Below are 21,479 nucleotides of genomic sequence, written 5' to 3'. Positions count from 1 at the left end.
GTGAATTTTGTGCATTAACATGTGAATTGACTGTATAAAGAGATTTAAGTTGATAAAATAGTTGTGAATGCATGTTTTTTGTGTATTAAAATGTGATTTTTTTTGTATTAAGATGTTATTTTTGTATTTTAAACTGTGAGTTGGCTGCATTAAAATGTAAATACTCAGTTTAAACTATGAATTATCAATTTTAAACTGTAAATCAACTGTATTAAGCTGTGAATTAATTAGTATTAAGTTGTGATTTTTATTATAATTTTTTTATTTGCTTCTCTTTTCATATTCCACACTTATATCTATTACATTTTAGTAAGATTTTTATGATTACGATTAGACTTTTGTAAAGTGAAAAGCAATAATAGGTTACACTCAATTTGGCCGAACAACATTGAAGAATAGTTGATGGTGCCTAACTTGACAATCCATGCCTGCATGTCATGTATACGTGTTAGACAAGAATTTTCATGACAAGAATTTGACAAACACGAACATGACATGAATTGTAAAACATATATTGGGTATTAAATAGGAACAATACACATAATTAATCAGTGTGACATGTGTCAGGATACAAATATAAATATACACGTTTTAAATTGTGTTACATGAAAACACGGATAAACACGAAATTATACATATTTAATTTGTGTCCATAATTGTTTTTGCATGTTTATATGTGTTTATACGTGTTGCGTGTTTATACGTGTCAGGTGTCAACACAAATTAAAATCATGTCTATACGTGTTTAAACAGATAAATTCGTGTTTGACACACGTAATATGTAATAAAAACTTTAGATATCTGTACCCCGTCGAAGTAAAACAGGAATTTAAAATTCATGTCGACACGAAACAAGAATTTCAAGAACCCGTATACAAAAAAATTGTGTCGTGTTCATGTCGTGTCAATCGTATCGTATATCAAATTGCCTTACCATCACAAATATATAACTAGCACTTGGAAATTTATAAAACACTAGAAAACGATCTTTAAAATTGACAAATAGCAACAAATTCAACAACTAATTCGGCGTTACTGAATTGTGAGCCAACAGTATTTTAGCATTTCATTGGCAAAGTCATTAAATCGACAACCGATTAATCAATTTCATGTTGTTGGTTAAAACTCATTGTTAACATCTAACAGTTCTTCTAACAGTGACATACAAGCCAAATAAAAAAAAACTCTATATTGACTCCTATCAACGTGTCCTTAGTCATACATTGAATCATCATTAATTAAAATTAAATTGTTTGTATAACATGTACTACTCTAAAATGATAACTTTGACACAAACAGAATATTGTTAATTTGTTATTAGGGTTAAAAAGAGATACCAATTAGAGTAATTTAGTAGCAACAAATGTAGAAAGTTAACTTTTATATTACTAGGTCATACATGTACCAGAAAAACTGTGCACACACCATAAACACTTTTTCCAAAATAAATAATTGTATAACGTATGGTCCACATCCACATACGGTTTCATAAGTTTGAAGTTTGAACGCTTAAAATGCAAGCCATTTGATATTGTTTGCTTCCTTAACTTGTACACTCATCAACCTATGCAACAAAGCATATCTTGGAACTATAAAATATAATTTAGTTTTTTTCTTTTTATAGAACAACATAAAATAAAATATAATTTAGTGGTACGATAATGATGCCGAACAAATGTATCAACTTTATTATCTTAAAAAGTAGATATTATAGGGAAAATGAAACTGCTATGAACCAACATAGTTTAACCCCCTCTCTCTCTCTCTCTCTCTCTCTCTCTCTCTCTCTCTCTCTCTCTCTCTCTCTCTCTCTCTCTCTCTCTCTCTCTCTCTCTCTCTCTCTCTCTCTCTCTCTCTCTCTCTCTCTCTCTCTCTCTCTCTCTATATATATATATATATATATATATATATATATATATAAATCATAAAAATGCATAAAAAAATATTTAGAGATCACAAATCCTTTTTACTTTATATTCTTAAAAATCGCAGTTTTTTTTTTTTTTTTTTTTTTTTTTTTTTTTTTTATAAATTCGTTGAAAAAAATTTTAAAAATCGATTTTTTATTTTTATTTATTTTTGGTTTTTTTTTTTCAAAAATAATTTCAGCAAAATTATATAAAACGTTGCGATTTTTAAGAATATACAATAAAAAAGATTTTTGATCTCTAAGTATTTTAATGCATTTTTATGATTTTTAGGGTTTTTTTTAGAGTTTTTTGTTTTCCATTAAACCTAAACCTATATATATATATATATATATATATATATATATATATATATATATATATATATATATATATATATATATATATATATATATATATATATATATAACCCTCCAAACTATATAATTTTGATCAATTACATCTAAACTAATCTTGATATCTCGGTTACTAATCTTATTTAATCATGTGACTTGCTAAACCCATCGTATTTATGTTCTTTTTTTTCATTGTGTCTAAAAACTTAAAGCATTGAAAGTCATGATCATTTACTCAACCTTAATAAACTTTAAATAAAAACAAATACAATAAAAGATAAAAGAAGAACATCCAAGAACTCAATCAAGGTTTTCACAAATCATTGGATATAGTTTTTCAATTGAAGGAAAAAACGTTAGAGTTATATTCGTTAAAAATATATTTGTTTTTTACTTTCCCTATAAACTTCAACGATTTTTTTTTTTTTTTTTTTTTTTTTTTTTTGCAATAAAAAGATATATAATTGATATTTCTCCTCCCATAATTTAACTCAATTCAATGGTAATATATTAAAACAAAATTAATCGAAAATGAAACTTGTTTTCTTTTGTTTAAAACTATGTGATTTAAGAGGTTTTATACCTAAGCTTAGGTACATAACAGAAAACTAGAAGATGCACAAAAATTGTCAAATGACCATATTATGATAAGATGTTTCATTAGACCCACAAGCAAAGTAAAACCATTGCTTGTAACAAAATAAGAGCATAACCGACCCATATCTTGAGATTCACAAAGACCTGGCTGCAAACTGAGCACAAAGTATGCCATTTCCTCGAAGACACGCTTCATAATCAGCATGCATCTCCCCAGCTTTGAACAACATTTCTTCACCTACATGTTTCATATCCTCCACGACCCGTAAATTAATTTTAGTAGACAAATACTGGTCCTACAAATTTAACAACCCGTCAAGAAACATAGATTCATTTCCAAGAATTTTAGATATGATACTTTCAACACAAATAGTAGAACAACATGCCTTATTTAGCTCCTATTGGAACTGAATGAACGAAGCGCAACCATCTGCACAAGAAAAGAAACTTATTAAGATCATACTATCATCAACTATATATATGTGTGTGTATATATATATATATATATATATATATATATATATATATATATATATATATATATATATATATAAACCAGGCGTACCAACCACAATAAGAGAAGTATAATCGAAGGGTAGAGGGGACACACAACGAGGACATCTTGAAACTTTATGCAAAAAATGTTCGAACTGGTGTGGTGTTAAAGGTAATTTGCACTTAGGACTAAAAGGAGGAGCACTTAAGGAGCCGACATCGACGTGACTAGTAGTATCAATGTGAGTCAGAACAACCAAATCAGGACAAGAAGCTCCCAAATGTTGACAAAAATATTAAGTGTCCGGTCCAAAACCAGGTAATCTCTGTAACACCCATTTTCTAGGATAAATCAAATTAGGATTTCAAGGAGTCAAAAGGTTGGATTTTGGAAGAAAATGAAGCCTCAAGATGTGAGACATATAGGCTCACGAGATGAGATGGGTTGCCTGAAAATTGTTGTTTGGGACTGTTCTCACGACATGAGACATAGAGGCTCATGACGTGAGAGTTGCGGCAGCCCAAGTCCATGATCATTTAGGGTTTCCTTCGTATTTAAGCATCTCTAACCTCATTTTAGGGTTTCTTATCTACCCCAAACCCTCTTTCACCTAATAAAACCCAAGTCTGTATCCTTGCTTGATCTTCGGTCATTTTGGAGCCTTTCTTGGTTTGGAAGAAGAAGAAAAGAAGAAGAAGAAGGTGATCTTTTGTGGAGGATTCCAAGTAATCATTATCAACATCACCTTACATTGTTTCTAGACCATTGTAAGTGTTAAAGTTTCCATCTTTATTGTTATATGGGGCTAGATCTAAGTTTTGTCCCACTTTTCTCCTTCCTTGAGCAAATTTGCTGGATGAAAACCATAAAGTTGGCAACTTTATGAGTTATAAGGGTCTTAAGAGTGTTTTGGAGTTCATATATAGAGAATGGTTGAGTTTTGGAACCTTGGATGAAAGTTGGATGTATTTTTCTTCAACTTTTGATCTAAATGAGATCTAGACATGTATGGGACATATATGTCTTAAAAGCATCGACTTTCTCGTGTATTAAGAAGTTATAAGACCATCTGGAAAGTTGTAGTGCAAGGTTTAATGGATTAAGGACTTAAAAATTGGACTTTTCGCTTCAGACTGTTCTCACGACGTGAGACACGGGGGTCTCACGATGTGAGGATTTGTTGATCATGTTTTCGGCGAGTTCCTCAGATCTCATGATGTGATAGGGAGACTGCTCACAATATGAGCTCAACTCCGTCGACTTTTCTTAACTGAGTTGGACATGTTGAGTCAGGATGAGTTATAATTGGACCGAGTGAGATCTCATGATGTGACCAAGGACTGGTCACGATGTGAGGGTTGATAGTTGGCATTATAGACTGCTGACTTTGACTTTGACCGTGGACTTTTGTCTTGGTTTTACTTTTGGTCAAAATTCTATTTTTAGAAGGTACACTTAGGGTTTACCTTGTGTGGATTGATAGGAGGTGTCGAGCACTCGTCTTTTTGCAAGAGAGTAGTTAGTTGAGGTCAGCTTTGTGATTCAGGTGAGTCTCCTCACTATACCCGTGGGTCGAAGGAACCAATGTCGACCCATTAGGATATGTTATGCTAGTTGTCTTTGTGACTCTTGCATGGTATGCTGGGCTAGGCCCATTATATGATGGGCTAGGCCTATTTATATGATGGGCTAGGCCTATTTATATGATGGGCTAGGCCCATGGACCAGGAAGGGCTAGACCCATTATATGTTATGTATGGTGCTAGATGTCTATGTGACTCTTGCCTTTGTATGTCGGACTGGGCCCTTTGATTTGGAAGGGCTAGGCCCATTATGGTGGGTTGGGCCCAACATGCTGGAGCTAGGCCCAATGATATGTGTGGTATGTGGTAATTTAAGGAACTCACTAAGCTTTGTGCTTAAGGTTTTATGGTTATGGTTTCAGGTACTTCTAGTTTTAAAGGGAAATGCCCGACTTGATCGCAATGCATCCCCCATGTTTACATAACTTATTGATTTTGGGACTGTACTCTGATAACTATTTCTACTCTGATATACTTTTGAATGATTAAAAATGGTAAATGGTGTTTATGGTTGAATTAAAAATGAAATTTTACCTTACAGTTTTTGGGATGTTACAAGTTGGTATCAAAGACTTGGTTTGAGGGATTTAGGAACACCCTCAGGTGTGACTGAACTCAAATTGAGGAATTGGTAATGTTTTGAAAGAAAACAAACTTCTGAAAAGACTTTTGTAAAGAGAAAGGGGGTGTGATGCGTGCAATCGACCGAGCTTAAGTAAGTGACTCCCAGAATACCCATACATGTTGATATGCGATATGATATGAATGTTTGCATGCTAGGATAAGGCTAGGGATACTTTCATGAATTCCATGATAGATTGGCCTAATATGTAATGCCTTGTAGCCTAGGAAGCATTGGATGCTATGATTGGGAATATGTATTGGTAGCAGTAATTTCTAAGTGTATGCTTTAAAAAAAATTGTATCTGATTAGGATCATATAGTCCTAGAATGATTGATTCGACCTTATTTCCTATTCCTTGTTTGGTTGTCGTCCTAAGGTAGATTCTTTTATTCGACAATCTTTTTGATCTTGTATTGTGTATAATTTGCATGCATAAGGAAACCGGAAGTGAGAGTGGAAGTTCCTAGCATGGTAGTATCAAATGAGCTTGGGATGCCCTTTGATTGTTTTATGGATTGGAGTGTTACTGCGCACATGCTTCTTGCTTTGTGCTTTGTGGAGCTCTTAGTGATGTGAGTTAACTATTAAATGAACATGTTAAGTCACACATTGCAAAGGTTAAGTAATCTCAGAGTGATGGATTTGACTCTATTGCGCAAGTCTCATTTGAGTCTAACCGTTGTAGGGTTGAGTCATTTACTCGAAGGAATATCTAAGATTTATGGCATGTGATTTTATTCATGAAGTAGTTAGTTAACATTACTAGGAGTTCTTGAACAACTAATGGCAGGGTGAGGTCGGGAACCTAGGAGAGCCTACGAAGTCCTTTAGTGGGTTTGGTTGCGCTGTTTAGCGAGTACTTGGAGTACAAGTTGGTGAACATGACCTAGAGGATTCAGGATAATTCTTGAGGAACCTATGGATAGGTGTGGAAGGTAGTATTAGGCCCGTAATTTTGAAAGCACAGGATCCATACTCGAATTGAGGAATGTCATAGAGAATCTAAGGAGCCTGTCAGATGAGCATTCTTGGGTATGTTCTGATCATTTGTATGATAGTTTTTTAGAATGGTGACGAGCACACATGGAGGAGGTTCAGATTCTAGTTTTTCATCAGGCGTAGGTACTAAGCTGATTCATGAGCGGATGCGGGAGTTCATCTCGTCAGAGCTCACCCGCGGTATTTTGGAGCAGACTCATGTGATCTTCAGTACGATCAAAGAAGGGATTATGGAAATTTTTTTGGAGGAGCGTCTGGACACGTTGCAAAGTGAGACTATGGCTATTGTGTGAGCTTTCACTCTTTCCTTCCATTAGTTTCGTGCTTGTGGAGATCTCGAGTTCTTTGGAGAGAAGGACCACATTGCTAGTAGGAGACAGTTAGCAGATATAGTGAACGCTTTCTGGACAAAGATTTGCTTCCTGTCTTCTGAAAGACAGAGCTCGAGATTGGTAGGAGGAGGTAAACTTCGATTTGGGAGGCAAAGCCCTGGAGACGATGAATCGGTATGAGTTTGTGACCTGGTTTAGGGAAAATTTTGCACTGGGTGTTGAGGTGAAGCAGTTGGCGAGGGAGTTTCAGGACCTTCGTCAGACTACTGAGACTGTTGCAAAGATCATTGCCAAGTTCCAGGACAGGGCTTTGTTGGTTGCATTGTATACAGTGGACAAAGAGATGAAGAAGGTAAGGTATCATGACATGATGAGGATGATGTCAGTGAGTTTGTGAGTTTGTCAGGGTGTGAGACCCTGAATGATATGATTGTTAGAGCCTGAGAATGGGAAATCGATTTGGAGCACCTCACGCAGGAGAGGAAGCCAGAGCAGATTTAGATCGTAGTGGGCCATGCGAAGAGGCCCAATACTTAGGATTCACGTTTAGGAGGCCATCAGGGCCAGGGCCGTTATGCCTAGTGTGGGAGGACCCATGAGGGAGGATGTCAGGAGATAGGTTGGGGATGCTTCAGCTGTGTTTAGATAAGTCATTTTAGTAGGGATTGTCCCCATGGGTCAGTCCCCATGGGAAGTGTTTGGGATTATTGACTTGTTGTGATTTCGGGAAGTATTCATTTGGATTTGGAATACATGTGATCGTTAAGATTAGCTAGTAATGGAACACTAGTCCTTGTTAGCTCAGGGTGTTGATAGTTTGGATTGTAAGGATGTGAGATGGCTTCGAAATACATCATTTATTTTGGATTGGAAGAGCACAGTCAAATCCAAGTGGGTGAGAACCGTTTAGACTTCCGGGGATAGAATCAGGTGTGAACCAAGAAAAGTTCAACATCCAAGTCGATAGGGAAGCTAGTTTAAGTGGCAGTCTGGATAGAGGTTGCACGAGGTTGAAAGTTTAGAAGTTTTCAACATCAGATTGGCGCATTCATAGTAGTGCATAACATACACATGGATGGATCCAGGTCGAGGGTTGTGTTAGAGCCTCTCTGCCTGTTCTTGTCTAATGAAGGTTTTGGGGTTCAAAGCATGAACCGAACACCTAATTGGGATATAGATAATATGGTTTGACTCATGATTGATTATGGGTTTGTATGGTATACGGATATCAAGACCATGAGATGGGCTCATGGCTGATATAGAAGTGTTGTAAGACTACGAGGCAATCGTAGCATTCACAAGGTTGATAGGTAGCTGTGGGAGTGTTGTAAGACTACAGGGTAGCCATAACATACATAAGGATGATAGACAGGCATAAAAGTATTGTAAGTTTGCAAGATAGTCGTAGCATTCACTAGAATGAGGCAGGTCATGGTAGGATTGGCCGTTGGGTTGAAAGAGGATCAGCATATGCCTGGGATAAGGTGGACAATATTGACGAAGGATTTCAACTTGTTATGGTATGAGGATCGTTGAATCTGAGGTGAGGTTAGGCATGTATAGCACTCGATTGAGTGAGACTCGTGGGTGTAACTCGTTCGATTGTGCAGAATGGGTGAGACCCATGGGCGAGGCCTATATGGTTATGATAGTATGGGTGAGACCCAGTGGAATTTGGCTTGTGCAAGGTATTGAATCAAATTTAGAGTGGAATGACTATGTGGTCATTGGGGGGATTAGGCGTGAGACTGCCAATCTCGGGTGTTAATTGAGGAGTTTATATCTCAGTTCAGTTGAAGGTCACCATGGATGCAGGAGACCTTGGATAGATCGAATATGCGATATCTTTTTTGGTTATCAGGATGATAGTTTTTTTTAGATTGGTATGGCACTTAGGGGTAAGAATTGCGTTGGGATTCACCTTTGATCTTAATTGAAGGATTCTATTGTGATTAATGGTTGGTTATGTTATCCTTGGTTGGACCATAAAGGTTGTTGGAGCCATTATGGCAAGCAAGCTAGGAAAAATATTGCCAGATAGACCTTCGTTCAAGAGTTTCATGGTGCGATGGTGTGAGTCTATCAGCCTCAGCAACCGGTTGGAAATCCGATATATCAGTTAATTAGTAGGTAAGTACGAGACCTGGGAGGTCTCGGTTGCATCAGAAATGAATTTATGGGACGACAATAAAATCCATGGTTGGAAGAGTTTATGCTCAACTTGGAATACGAAGTGGAGTGGAATTGGTAGTGATTCAGTTTGTGCCCTCTGTCGGGGAGCCAGAAAAGGTTTTGGGAATTCGGTTTTTGGGTAGAGAAGTGGTGGTTATTCTTCAGTAGTTAACGCTGGTAGGACAAGGACCCATTCGTCGCCATAGTTTGAGAGTCGTGCTAAAGGTGGGTTTGGTTAAAGTTTTGGAATGCTGATGTATGCATGAGTTGATTCCTTAGTTTGTATCGTGATTATGGAAGAATTTTCTAGGTTTTCTGGCGTATCTGGAACGTAGTAAAGTGTGATTTCAAGCACAAAATCTAATTGAAGTGGGGAAGTTTTGTAACACCCATTTTCCAAGATGAACCGAATTAGGGTTTCAAGGATTCAAAAGGTTGGATTTTGGCCTCACGACATGAGATGGGTTGCATAAACACTCTTGCTCGGGACTAGTCTCATGACATGAGACATAGAGGATCACAACGTGAGAGCTGCTGCAACACAAGCCCATGATATTTTAGGGTTTCTAAAAACGCTAGTATCTCTAACCTCATTTTATGGTTTCTTATCAGCCCCAAACCCTTTTCCACCTCAGAAAAACCCTAGTCTCCATCCTTGTTTGATCTTTGTTCATTTAGGAGCCTTTCTTAGTTTGGAAGAAGAAGAAAAGAAGAACAAGAAGGTGATCTTTTATGGAGGCTTTCAAGGAATCATCATCATCATCATCACCTTACATTCTTTATGGACCATTGTCAGTGTTAAAGTTTCCATATTTATTGTTACATGGGGCTAGATCTGAGTTTTGTCCCACTTTTCTCCTTGGTTGTGGAAGTTGTTGGGTTTTAGTATACTACAACATCCTATGGTGCACTGTAAGGTCCTAAATCTGAGGATCCAATCCAGTGATCAAACAAATAGCAATCAAACAAAGCGAGAATGGAATAGAAGAAAGATTAAGCCAAGCATGCATACATTTATATCATAAAAACGTCAAATACAACTTGGTTACACACACTAGAGCCGTAAACACTATGAGACACTCTTGATTCATCAACAACCTGACAGACTCTGACAAGCCCTATATATAGGGAATAGTTCGCCGTAAACAGGTTTACGGTCGTACACACATACCTAGTCGTAAACACTGCAAACATCAACAAAACATGACCATGAACCCATTAAGACCTATACATATAATTGCCTAGCCCAAACCATAAAGATAAGACCTTTCAATCTCCCCCTTGGTTTGAGGCTAGCATTGACTCAGTATTTTTCAATGATATGCACATCTAACCCCCCTATGGCACCAAACCACATCTCCTTTTGGATGATCTCTGCAACCTTTGCACTTTATTCTTTAGCTGCATTCTCAAAAATCTCTTCAGCTACCTTGATTTGATGTTGAGCCAGCTGGAGAATATCCCACCTTCCAAATTGAAATAGAACTCTCTTGTCAAACAGGTAAAAGCAACCATCTGGAAATTTGATGACAGCAGAAGCTATGGATTCATCATAAGCCCAGTAGAGCATATTTCTCAGCGAACCATCGCAAAAATTCTGCAACATAGGAATCTATCTCACTTGGTTGGTAGGTGGCCACATTACAGTCTGGAAAGGCTTGTTAGTCTTTCGATCCAGTATGTTAGGGAATCTTTTAATGATGGACTCAGCAGTCTTCATGTCAGTAAATCCCTTCTTTACTTGATTCTCCAGATAAAGCTTGAAGTAAGTTGCTTGTGGATCATTGGATGGATTAGCAAAGGGAGCATTATCAAGTTTAGAGAGGTCAAATCTTGTCCATGAGCTGAAATCATGAAAGTCTTTGTAATACTCCACACTTAAACTTTTACATTTCACAATCCACATATTCAATCTGTCATGAAAACCCCACGACATAATTCCTAATCTATCACCATACTTGTAACCAAATCGTTTCTCTTCAAGATCTGTTACAATGATTTTGGGTTGATCTCCACCAGCATTTTGATCTGAATTCTTCTTGAATAGCAGTTACGGTTTCTTAGCAGATGCTGACAATTTGGCACCTTTTAAAGAAACTACGTGAGGAGCTTGAATTGGTTCTTTTTCAAATCTATTAACGGCTTGAGTTGTTCTCATAGTGGGTGGGTCAATAGGGCGTTCTTGAGAAGACTGGCCAGCACTGAACTCTTCAATTGATGATTTGAACTTGTCTCCAAGTTCCTCTGCTAACTTGCTCTTTTAATCAAAGTAACATGCAGTTAGAGTCCCAAGATGTGTCTACAGATCTAAAATTTTCTTTGAATTCAGAGCATTATCTGCTTTAAGCTCCACAATTCGAATATCATGTTGTCCAATTAGGAGTTATTTCTTTATGTTTTTCTGGTTGAGGACACCAATTTCTTCTCTAAGCTTGGAAACTAAAGGATCATCATCCCCTGAATGGCTTTCCTCAATAGATATTCCTTTGGCACGAGAGGAATGTAACAGCCCGGTATTTCAGGTATTGTTTTAAAACTATTTTTGGGGACATTTTAGGAAGGGACTCGGCGAGTTGGTGCCTGACTCGCCGAGTAGGACCACAGGCTTGGTCGCGGATGCGCGACTGGACTCGACGAGTCCAGATATGGACTCGGCGAGTCGACGTTGTTCAGCAGAAACCCTAGCCGTTTAGTTTGGAACGTATATAATGCCTCTTAGGCCGTCACTGTACGTTTTTTTGGCCGATTGTGAAGCACCTAGCATCTGTGGACGATTAGAGGAGAAGGGAAGGCTATTGGGGACCTTGAGGAGATTGTTAGGCAAGAAGAGGCAAGGTTTTGGTCAAAGGAAGATCAAGAGGATTGAGTTCTGAAGGTTGGGGACACAGAGATCACGTTCTTCAGGTAATGCTCGGCCCATTTATGTTGTTTTGATGGTGAGCACGAATCTAGGGTTTATGAAACCCATTTAGTGATTAGATAGATTATAATGTTGTTACCAAGCGTTTAAATCCCAGTAATAGTATGTTTAGGGGTCCAGGAAGTCCCATGTATATATATATATATATATATCGGAACCATGCGGATTATAGGAGGCAGTTGATCGACTGCATGGCATGGACTCGCCGAGTCCAATGATCAGACTCGGCGAGTAGCTTGAAGGCTCACTGGGACTCGCCGAGTTGTTCTTCAGACTCGGCGAGTATCTTGAAGGTTCACTGGGACTCGCCGAGTTGTTCTTTAGACTCGGCGAGTGGAGTCGGGGTGGCCCCGCGATTCTTCCACGAGGATCTCGTCGAGTCAGGAGGGATACTCGACGGGTAGAAAGGGGAACAACAGGGAAGTTGGGGAGGACGTCTAGACTCGCCGAGTCGCCTTTGCACTCGACGAGTCCGGTCAAGTTGACCGTTGACCAGAGTTGACCTGCATGTAATTTCGTAGGGTCAGTTGTCTTGTTTGATAAGATTATTAATAAGGGTATGTGGTATTATAGGGAGTCTGCAGTTTGGCGGATTGAGTGCGAGTAGTTTCAAGAGTTCTAGCCTACATACTACGAGGTGAGTTTTCTCACTATACTCCACCCGGAAGGGTTTGACTGTGAGACCGGAAGGTCGTATATGATATGTGTTATTTATGTTATAAATAGAAAGATAGAGGCTATGCATGATATGTATGTTTATGTGGGCCGGAAGGCGATATATTATGTGGCAGAAAGGTCAGGTATGATGTATGTGCTACGTGCTATGTGTGTTAAGTTATATGTATTATGTGTTGTAAATGTTATGGGCCGGAAGGCAATATACTGTGGGCCGGAAGGCAATATGATACGGGCCGGAAGGCGATATGTCATGGGCCGGAAGGCTATTAGGTTACGGGCCGGAAGGCAATGTATTGTGGACCGGAAGGTCAGGGCCTGGAAAGGCGTATGTGTGTAAGTCGTATACTGGGGAACTCACTAAGCATTTATGCTTACAAGTTGTATGTATATGTTTCAGGTACTAGCGAGGACCGTGGGAAGGCGCCGGCGTGACGCGTACACACTGCCAATGTTGGAGATCTTGGGGATCCTTTAAATTGTATTTTGAAATGAAATTTGGAATAAATACTATTGTTGAGTGAAATTGTTTTATTTTAAATGAAAATTTTATTTGAAAATTTGAGCTGTTACAATTGGTATCAGAGCCTTGGTTTGAGGGATTCGGGTGTACCTTCGGGTGTAACTGAACTCAAACCGAGGATTTGAGGAAAAATCTTTTTAAAGTAATAAAGACATACAATTTTATAAATGGTAAAACGGTAAACAAGAACGGAGCAGTGTGTACGATCAGCCAGCGCCCGAACGGTAAAGATCCCCAGAATACCTTACAATGTTATGTTATGCACTGAATTATGAATTGTTATGCATGCTAGAAGACTAGGTATACATGATAGGACTAGAATGGCCTGTTTTGGGATGCCTTAGTCTAGGGAGATTGCTTATACGAGATATTTGGTAGCGTGTAAGTAGATAGTGCATACTGGAGGTAGAGTACTCATTATTCGGGGTTTGGGGAGGAAGATTTGGGACGAATACTGATACGGTGTGGTCGGTAGTATTGGGCCCGTACTACCGAAGACACCGGGTCGGTGGAAGACCCAAGTAAAAATCCCTGGATATCGGAGACTGAGTAGGGTGCGTTATCGAGTACAATTGTACTTGGTGGAGTCTCTGATAATTTTATGTTGTATTTCAGAGACATCATGGTTATCACACGCAATGGGGCGAGTTCGAGCACTGTGAGTGACGAGGATATTCGTCAGATGATCCAGGAGGAGGTGGCTGCAGCGATCCGGGCCGAGATCCCGGAGATGTTTGGGTCTATTAAGACCACACTGATGGAGACATTCAAGGAGCGGTACGCCGCACTGACTGAGGCTGCCGCTGCTGCCGCTACCGCAGCCGTGGCCGCTGCCAGGCCGCAAGGGGGCGATTCGTTGCTGTTCCGAGAATTCAGCAACACGAAATCCCCTGAGTTCGATGGGACACAGGATCAGATTGCGGCGATGAGGTGGATCGCCGACGTTGAGGGGTGCTTCTATACTTGCTCGTGCCCGGAGCACCTGAGGGTACGGTTCGCCCTGAACCAGCTCCGACTGGGAGCGAAGGATTGGTGGAAGTTCGTGACGGCGAATTTCACTCTGGCGGAGATTACAGCGGTGACGTGGGAGAGGTTTACCGAGATGTTCAGGGACGAGTACGTTCCCCCGGTGGAGAGGGAACGATTGATTCAGGAGTTCTTGACCCTTAAACAGGGTACTGATTCCGTTGCAGTGGTCACACGGAAGTTTCATGAGAGGGCGATGTTCTGCCCCGAGCTGGTATCTACAGAGCAGTCACGGATGAGCCGGTATTTGGGCGTGCTGAGGAGGGATATCCGGGAGGTTGTGTCAAACTCCACCTATCGTACTTTCACTGAGCTTCAGGCGAATGCCAGGAAGCGCGAGATCGAGTTGGAGACTCAAGTGAGGGAGGAGGCCGAGTCTCGGCAGGTGGATCGGCGGCCGGCTCACTCTCAGCCGGCAGCCAAGCGGATCAAGTCCGCTGATTCGAGGATGGGAGGTCCGAAGGGCTGCACTTGCGCGAAGTGCGGCAAGGGTCATGAGGGGGCGTGTCGAGCTGGTGGTTGCTACAAGTGTGGCAAGGAGGGACACATTGCCAGGGATTGCCCTAAGGGGTTTATGGTTTGCTTTCACTGCAACCAGACAGGCCATCGGAAGGCCGAGTGCCCGCAGCTTCGTCAGGGAGCTACACCTACTACCAGGACTACTGAGACCCGACCGGCGAAGGTCGAGGCCCCGAGGGCTCGCGGGAGAGCCTTTCAGCTGACTGCGGAGGAGGTCCGCGCTGCGCCCGATGTTGTGGCAGGTATGCTATCATTCATGTATTTACTTTAAAGTCGAAATGTTATGCTTATATTAATGTATGTGTAGGTACTTTTCTTGTGAACTCTATGCCTGCTCTAGTGTTATTTGATTCGGGTGCGAGTAGATCTTTTGTATCGTTAGCTTTTAGTCAGCATATCGGCATTAGTCGTGAGCCGTTAAGTCGGCCTTTGGGCGTTTCTATTGCGGCCGAGAGGGTGGTTTGTGCTACGGAGGTTCTTCGGGGATGCGTGCTAGAGATTTTCGGGGTTGCGTTTCCGATTGACCTAATTCCTATTGCGATGGGGGATGTCTGTGTCATCGTAGGCATGGACTGGTTGAGCCGATTCAGCGCCGTCATTGACTGCGAGCGTCAGCTGGTGACTATACGAGACCCTAGTGGGGGAGTTCTTACGGTATACGGCGAGGGTACCCGTTCGGGATCAGCTTTTTGTTCGGCTGCTAGGGCGAGGCAATGCCTACAGCAGGGATGTAAAGGTTTTGTGGCGTATGTGATGGATACGCGGGAGACTTCCGAGAGACCGAAGACAGTGGAGGAGGTTCCAGTGGTGCGCGAGTTTCCAGATGTTTTTCCCGAGGATTTGCCGGGAGTACCTCCTGCGAGACAGGTAGAGTTTGGTATCGATCTGGTTCCGGGGGCTGCGCCTATTGCGAAGGTGCCTTATCGTCTTGCACCTCCAGAGATGCAAGAGTTGTCCTCGCAACTCCAGGAGTTGCTGGGAAAGGGATTTATTCGGCCGAGTAGCTCGCCGTGGGGAGCACCGATTCTGTTCGTCAGGAAGAAGGATGGTTCACACCGGATGTGTATCGATTACCGGGAGTTGAACAAGGTGACGGTCAAGAACCGCTATCCGTTACCGAGAATCGATGATCTATTCGATCAGTTGCAAGGGGCATCTTGGTTTTCCAAGATCGATTTGAGATCAGGGTACCATCAGGTAAGAGTGCGGGATGAGGACGTCCAGAAGACAACATTTAGGACGCGGTATGGGCATTACGAGTTCGTGGTGATGCCTTTTGGGCTCACCAATGCCCCGGCAGTGTTCATGGACCTCATGAACAGGGTATGCAGGCCGATGCAGGATCGGTCAATGATTGTATTTATCGACGACATCCTGGTGTATTCGCGGTCTAGAGAGCGGCATGAGGGGCATTTGAGGGAGGTCCTTAAGGTACTGCGGTCGGAGAAGCTATATGCGAAATTCTCCAAATGTGACTTCTGGTTGCGGGAGGTCCAATTTCTGGGACATGTTGTCAATCAGGCAGGGATATTGGTTGATCCGGCCAAGGTGGAAGCAGTGATGAGTTGGGAGGCACCGAAGTCACCTTCCGAGATCAGGAGTTTCCTTGGGTTGGCGGGGTACTATCGGAGGTTTATTAGAGACTTCTCCAAGATCGCGGTACCGCTCACTAGATTGACCCGGAAGGGTGTTACATTCTCATGGGGACCCGAGCAGCAGACTTCCTTCGAGACACTTCGTCAGAGACTGTGCGAAGCCCCGGTATTAGCTCTCCCGGAAGGGATGGAGGACTTTGTCGTATATTGCGACGCATCGATTTCGGGACTGGGTGCAGTGTTGATGCAGAGGGGCCATGTGATAGCTTATGCATCGAGGCAGCTGAAGCCTCACGAGGCGAGGTATCCCACACATGACTTAGAGTTGGGGGCAGTAGTGTTCGCTCTCAAAATTTGGCGTCACTACCTGTACGGGGTTCGTTGTACTATATACACGGACCATAAGAGTTTGAAGTATTTGATGGATCAACCCAACCTAAATATGCGACAGAGGAGATGGTTGGACGTGGTTAAGGATTATGACTGTGAGATCCTATACCACCCAGGCAAGGCTAATGTGGTAGCCGATGCATTGAGTCGTAGGGCGGAGAGCACTCCATTGCGGGACGTATGTCTGAGGTTGACGGTGATGACTCCGGTATTAGATGCTATTCGTGGGGCACAGGCCGAGGTTGTGAGATCCGAGATGCAGAAGAAGGAGCGGGTCGTCGGGTTAATTTCAGAGTTCGTTAAAGATGGACGAGGACTTCTGACGTTTCAGGGTCGGATTTGGGTACCATTCGTGGGCGGTACGCGTGCTACTTTGATGGAGGAGGCTCATAGATCGAAATTCTCGATCCATCCCGGTGCTACGAAGATGTATTTGGATCTGAGAAAGGAATATTGGTGGCCTTGCATGAAGAGAGACGTCGCTTGGTTCGTTGAGAGGTGTTTGACCTGCCGTAGGGTTAAAGCCGAGCACCAGAGACCGCATGGTAAGTTGCAGCCCTTGGAGATTCCTGAGTGGAAGTGGGAACAGATTACGATGGATTTCATCACCAAATTGCCGAGAACTGCCAGAGGAGTCGATGCAATTTGGGTGATTGTGGATAGGTTGACAAAGAGTGCACACTTCCTTGCCATTAGCGAAAGTTCATCAGCAGAGAGGTTGGCGGAGTTATACGTGAGAGAGATAGTATCTCGGCATGGAGTGCCGATCTCGATTGTTTCGGACCGCGATGTACGTTTCACTTCCAGGTTCTGGAAGAAATTCCATGAGGAGCTGGGTACTAAACTGCATTTTAGTACCGCATACCATCCCCAGACAGACGGTCAGAGCGAGCGGATGATTCAGACATTGGAAGACATGCTTAGAGCGTGTGTGTTAGACTTCGGGGGTAGCTGGGATGCGCATTTGCCTTTGGCTGAGTTTTCCTACAACAACAGCCATCATTCGAGCATTGGTATGCCACCTTTTGAGTTGTTGTATGGTAGGAGGTGTCGGACTCCCATTTGCTGGGGAGAGGTAGGACAGAGAGTGATGGGCAGTACAGAGATCGTACTTCAGACGACCGAGCAGATTCAGCAGGTTAGGCAGAGGTTATTGACCGCCCAGAGCCGACAGAAGAGTTATGCGGATAGACGCCGGTCCGAGCTCGAATTCCAGGTTGGCGACTTCGTCCTCCTAAAGGTTTCTCCTTGGAAAGGAGTGATCCGGTTCAGAAAGAGGGGCAAGTTGGGGCCCCGGTTCATAGGTCCATTTCGTGTAATTGCAAGGGTAGGTCGGGTAGCTTATCGGTTGGAGTTGCCAGCAGAGTTGGGTCAGATTCACAATACCTTTCACGTATCACAGTTGAGGAAGTGTATAGCCGATGAATCGGCAGTGGTTCCGTTAGAGGATATTCAGGTGGATGCGAGCCTGAATTACGCCGAGAGACCAGTAGCTATCAGGGATCGGAAGATCAAGGTTCTGCGGAACAAGGAGATACCTCTGGTGTTGGTTCAGTGGCAACATCGGAGGGGATTGGAGATGACTTGGGAGCCGGAGCGTGAAATGCGGGAGCAACATCCGGAGTTATTCGCAGAGTGAGACTTCGAGGGCGAAGTCTAGTTCTAGTGGGGGAGAGTTGTAACAGCCCGGTATTTCAGGTATTGTTTTAAAACTATTTTTGGGGACATTTTAGGAAGGGACTCAGCGAGTTGGTGCCTGACTCGCCGAGTAGGACCACAGGCTTGGTCGCGGATGCGCGACTGGACTCAACGAGTCCAGATATGGACTCGGCGAGTCGACGCTGTTCAGTAGAAACCCTAGCCGTTTAGTTTGGAACGTATATAATGCCTCTTAGGCCGTCACTGTACGTTTTTTTGGCCGATTGTGAAGCACCTAGCATCTGTGGACGATTAGAGGAGAAGGGAAGGCTATTGGGGACCTTGAGGAGATTGTTAGGCAAGAAGAGGCAAGGTTTTGGTCAAAGGAAGATCAAGAGGATTGAGTTCTGAAGGTTGGGGACACAGAGATCACGTTCTTCAGGTAATGCTCGGCCCATTTCTGTTGTTTTGATGGTGAGCACGAATCTAGGGTTTATGAAACCCATTTAGTGATTAGATAGATTATAATGTTGTTACCAAGCGTTTAAATCCCAGTAATAGTATGTTTAGGGGTCCAGGAAGTCCCATGTATATATATATATATATATATATATATATATATATATATATATATATATATATCGGAACCATGCAGATTATAGGAGGCAGTTGATCGACTGCATGGCATGGACTCGCCGAGTCCAATGATCAGACTCGGCGAGTAGCTTGAAGGCTCACTGGGACTCGCCGAGTTGTTCTTCAGACTCGGCGAGTATCTTGAAGGTTCACTGGGACTCGCCGAGTTGTTCTTTAGACTCGGCGAGTGGAGTCGGGGTGGCCCCGCGATTCTTCCACGAGGATCTCGTCGAGTCAGGAGGGATACTCGACGGGTAGAAAGGGGAACAACAGGGAAGTTGGGGAGGACGTCTAGACTCGCCGAGTCGCCTTTGCACTCGACGAGTCCAGTCAAGTTGACCGTTGACCAGAGTTGACCTGCATGTAATTTCGTAGGGTCAGTTGTCTTGTTTGATAAGATTATTAATAAGGGTATGTGGTATTATAGGGAGTCTGCAGTTTGGCGGATTGAGTGCGAATAGTTTCAAGAGTTCTAGCCTACATACTACGAGGTGAGTTTTCTCACTATACTCCACCCGGAAGGGTTTGACTGTGAGACCGGAAGGTCGTATATGATATGTGTTATTTATGTTATAAATAGAAAGATAGAGGCTATGCATGATATGTATGTTTATGTGGGCCGGAAGGCGATATATTATGTGGCAGAAAGGTCAGGTATGATGTATGTGCTACGTGCTATGTGTGTTAAGTTATATGTATTATGTGTTGTAAATGTTATGGGCCGGAAGGCAATATACTGTGGGCCGGAAGGCAATATGATACGGGCCGGAAGGCGATATGTCATGGGTCGGAAGGCTATTAGGTTACGGGCCGGAAGGCAATGTATTGTGGACCGGAAGGTCAGGGCCTGGAAAGGCGTATGTGTGTAAGTCGTATACTGGGGAACTCACTAAGCATTTATGCTTACAAGTTGTATGTATATGTTTCAGGTACTAGCGAGGACCGTGGGAAGGCGCCGGCGTGACGCGTACACACTGCCAATGTTGGAGATCTTGGGGATCCTTTAAATTGTATTTTGAAATGAAATTTGGAATAAATACTATTGTTGAGTGAAATTGTTTTATTTTAAATGAAAATTTTATTTGAAAATTTGAGCTGTTACAAGGAAGGCACTGGACTTTGTTGCTGTTCCAAGTGCATTGCAAGCCTCTCAGAGGCAACATCATGTGAAGGCCTTGGAGGAGACGATCCATGAGCAACTAATGAGCCTCCAGTTTCATACATAGTTCTTGGAACTTCTTGGTTTGGCATGGATGATGGAGCAGCAGTTGTTGTTGTTGTTGTTGATTGTGTTAGCGGGGCTTGTTCCAAAATATGTACTCTAGGCCTTGGATCATGTCTTCTCCATTTTAACGGAGGCTGGGAGGTTTGAGTCGTCAGAGGATCACTCACAGATGGCACAGTAGTCGGAATAGCACCATCAAGGGGAGGAATCCCTGAAGTTGCATCCATATCACTTGAGGTATCAGCCATCTATTTTGAGGTAGGAGGCGTCATTTCTTGAACATATTCAACTTCCCCTATCTCCGTTGCTTGTTGAGCAACATCATTGATATTGTCAAATAAAGTGTCAAGGTTTACATTTGATAGGAAACCCTCATTGCTTTCAAAATTTAAAGGAATGTCGTCCTTATCAAAACCTGAGAGATCAATATGATGAAAAGAATCATCCTCAACTTCTTCTTCATCATTCACATTTACATCTTCCATCATACTCTCACTGAAATCACTTTAAACGTGCACAGACGTTAAATCATGTTCCTCGGCCATGACTGCGACTGGAGGATCTCTGTTTTCTTCATGATCCGAAACTGTGATCACATCATCTTCTGATGTCATACGGTTAGAAGACTCGTGAGACTCAGATGCCATACAGTCAGAAGACTCGTGAGACTCAGATGCCATACGGTCAGAAGACTCGTGAGAGTCAGATGCTTCACTCGATTAAGCAAACATACCAAACTTGACCATAGGGTATTTGCCTTGAAATGTGACTTTACCCTTACGGTTTTGCTTAATTACCCAATGGTGTTTGATCCAAGGGACTTCATGTCCAAAATTTCTCCTTCTTTTATGATATCCGGTAATTGCTCATTGATAATCACTTGGAGAAACCTAGGATACATTAGAAACTTGTCTATTGTCTTTCCTTTGATATTCACAACAAGCTCGTCCATAATGAACTTGGAGAAGTTAAAGTCAAGTCTCGCAGCAAGAGCAGATATAGCTCCTGTGTTCCGTAACGAGATTTCATCCGCACTAGATCTTCTTCAAGAAATACAACTCACAAAAACATGAGCTAGAAACCTCCAATGAGGTGGTAACAGCTTCTTTTGGGTTGGAGGATATTCTCCTTCATAACCCATTTTACTGAGGAGTTCCTGAGCTTGGTCTGTTCCGATCTTGGTTGGGAAACTTGATTGATCTTCAATCTTCAGAACATCCCTGATAATATGCTCTGTTACAATGACCTTGTATCCTTTAACAAGA

Source organism: Lactuca serriola, chromosome 2, assembly GCF_051521515.1.
Source record: "Lactuca serriola cultivar US96UC23 chromosome 2, Lser_US96UC23_V15, whole genome shotgun sequence".
In the NCBI taxonomy this organism is placed as follows: domain Eukaryota; kingdom Viridiplantae; phylum Streptophyta; class Magnoliopsida; order Asterales; family Asteraceae; genus Lactuca; species Lactuca serriola.
The sequence above is the reverse complement of the archived record's forward strand: the minus strand, read 5'-3'. Positions refer to the sequence as shown.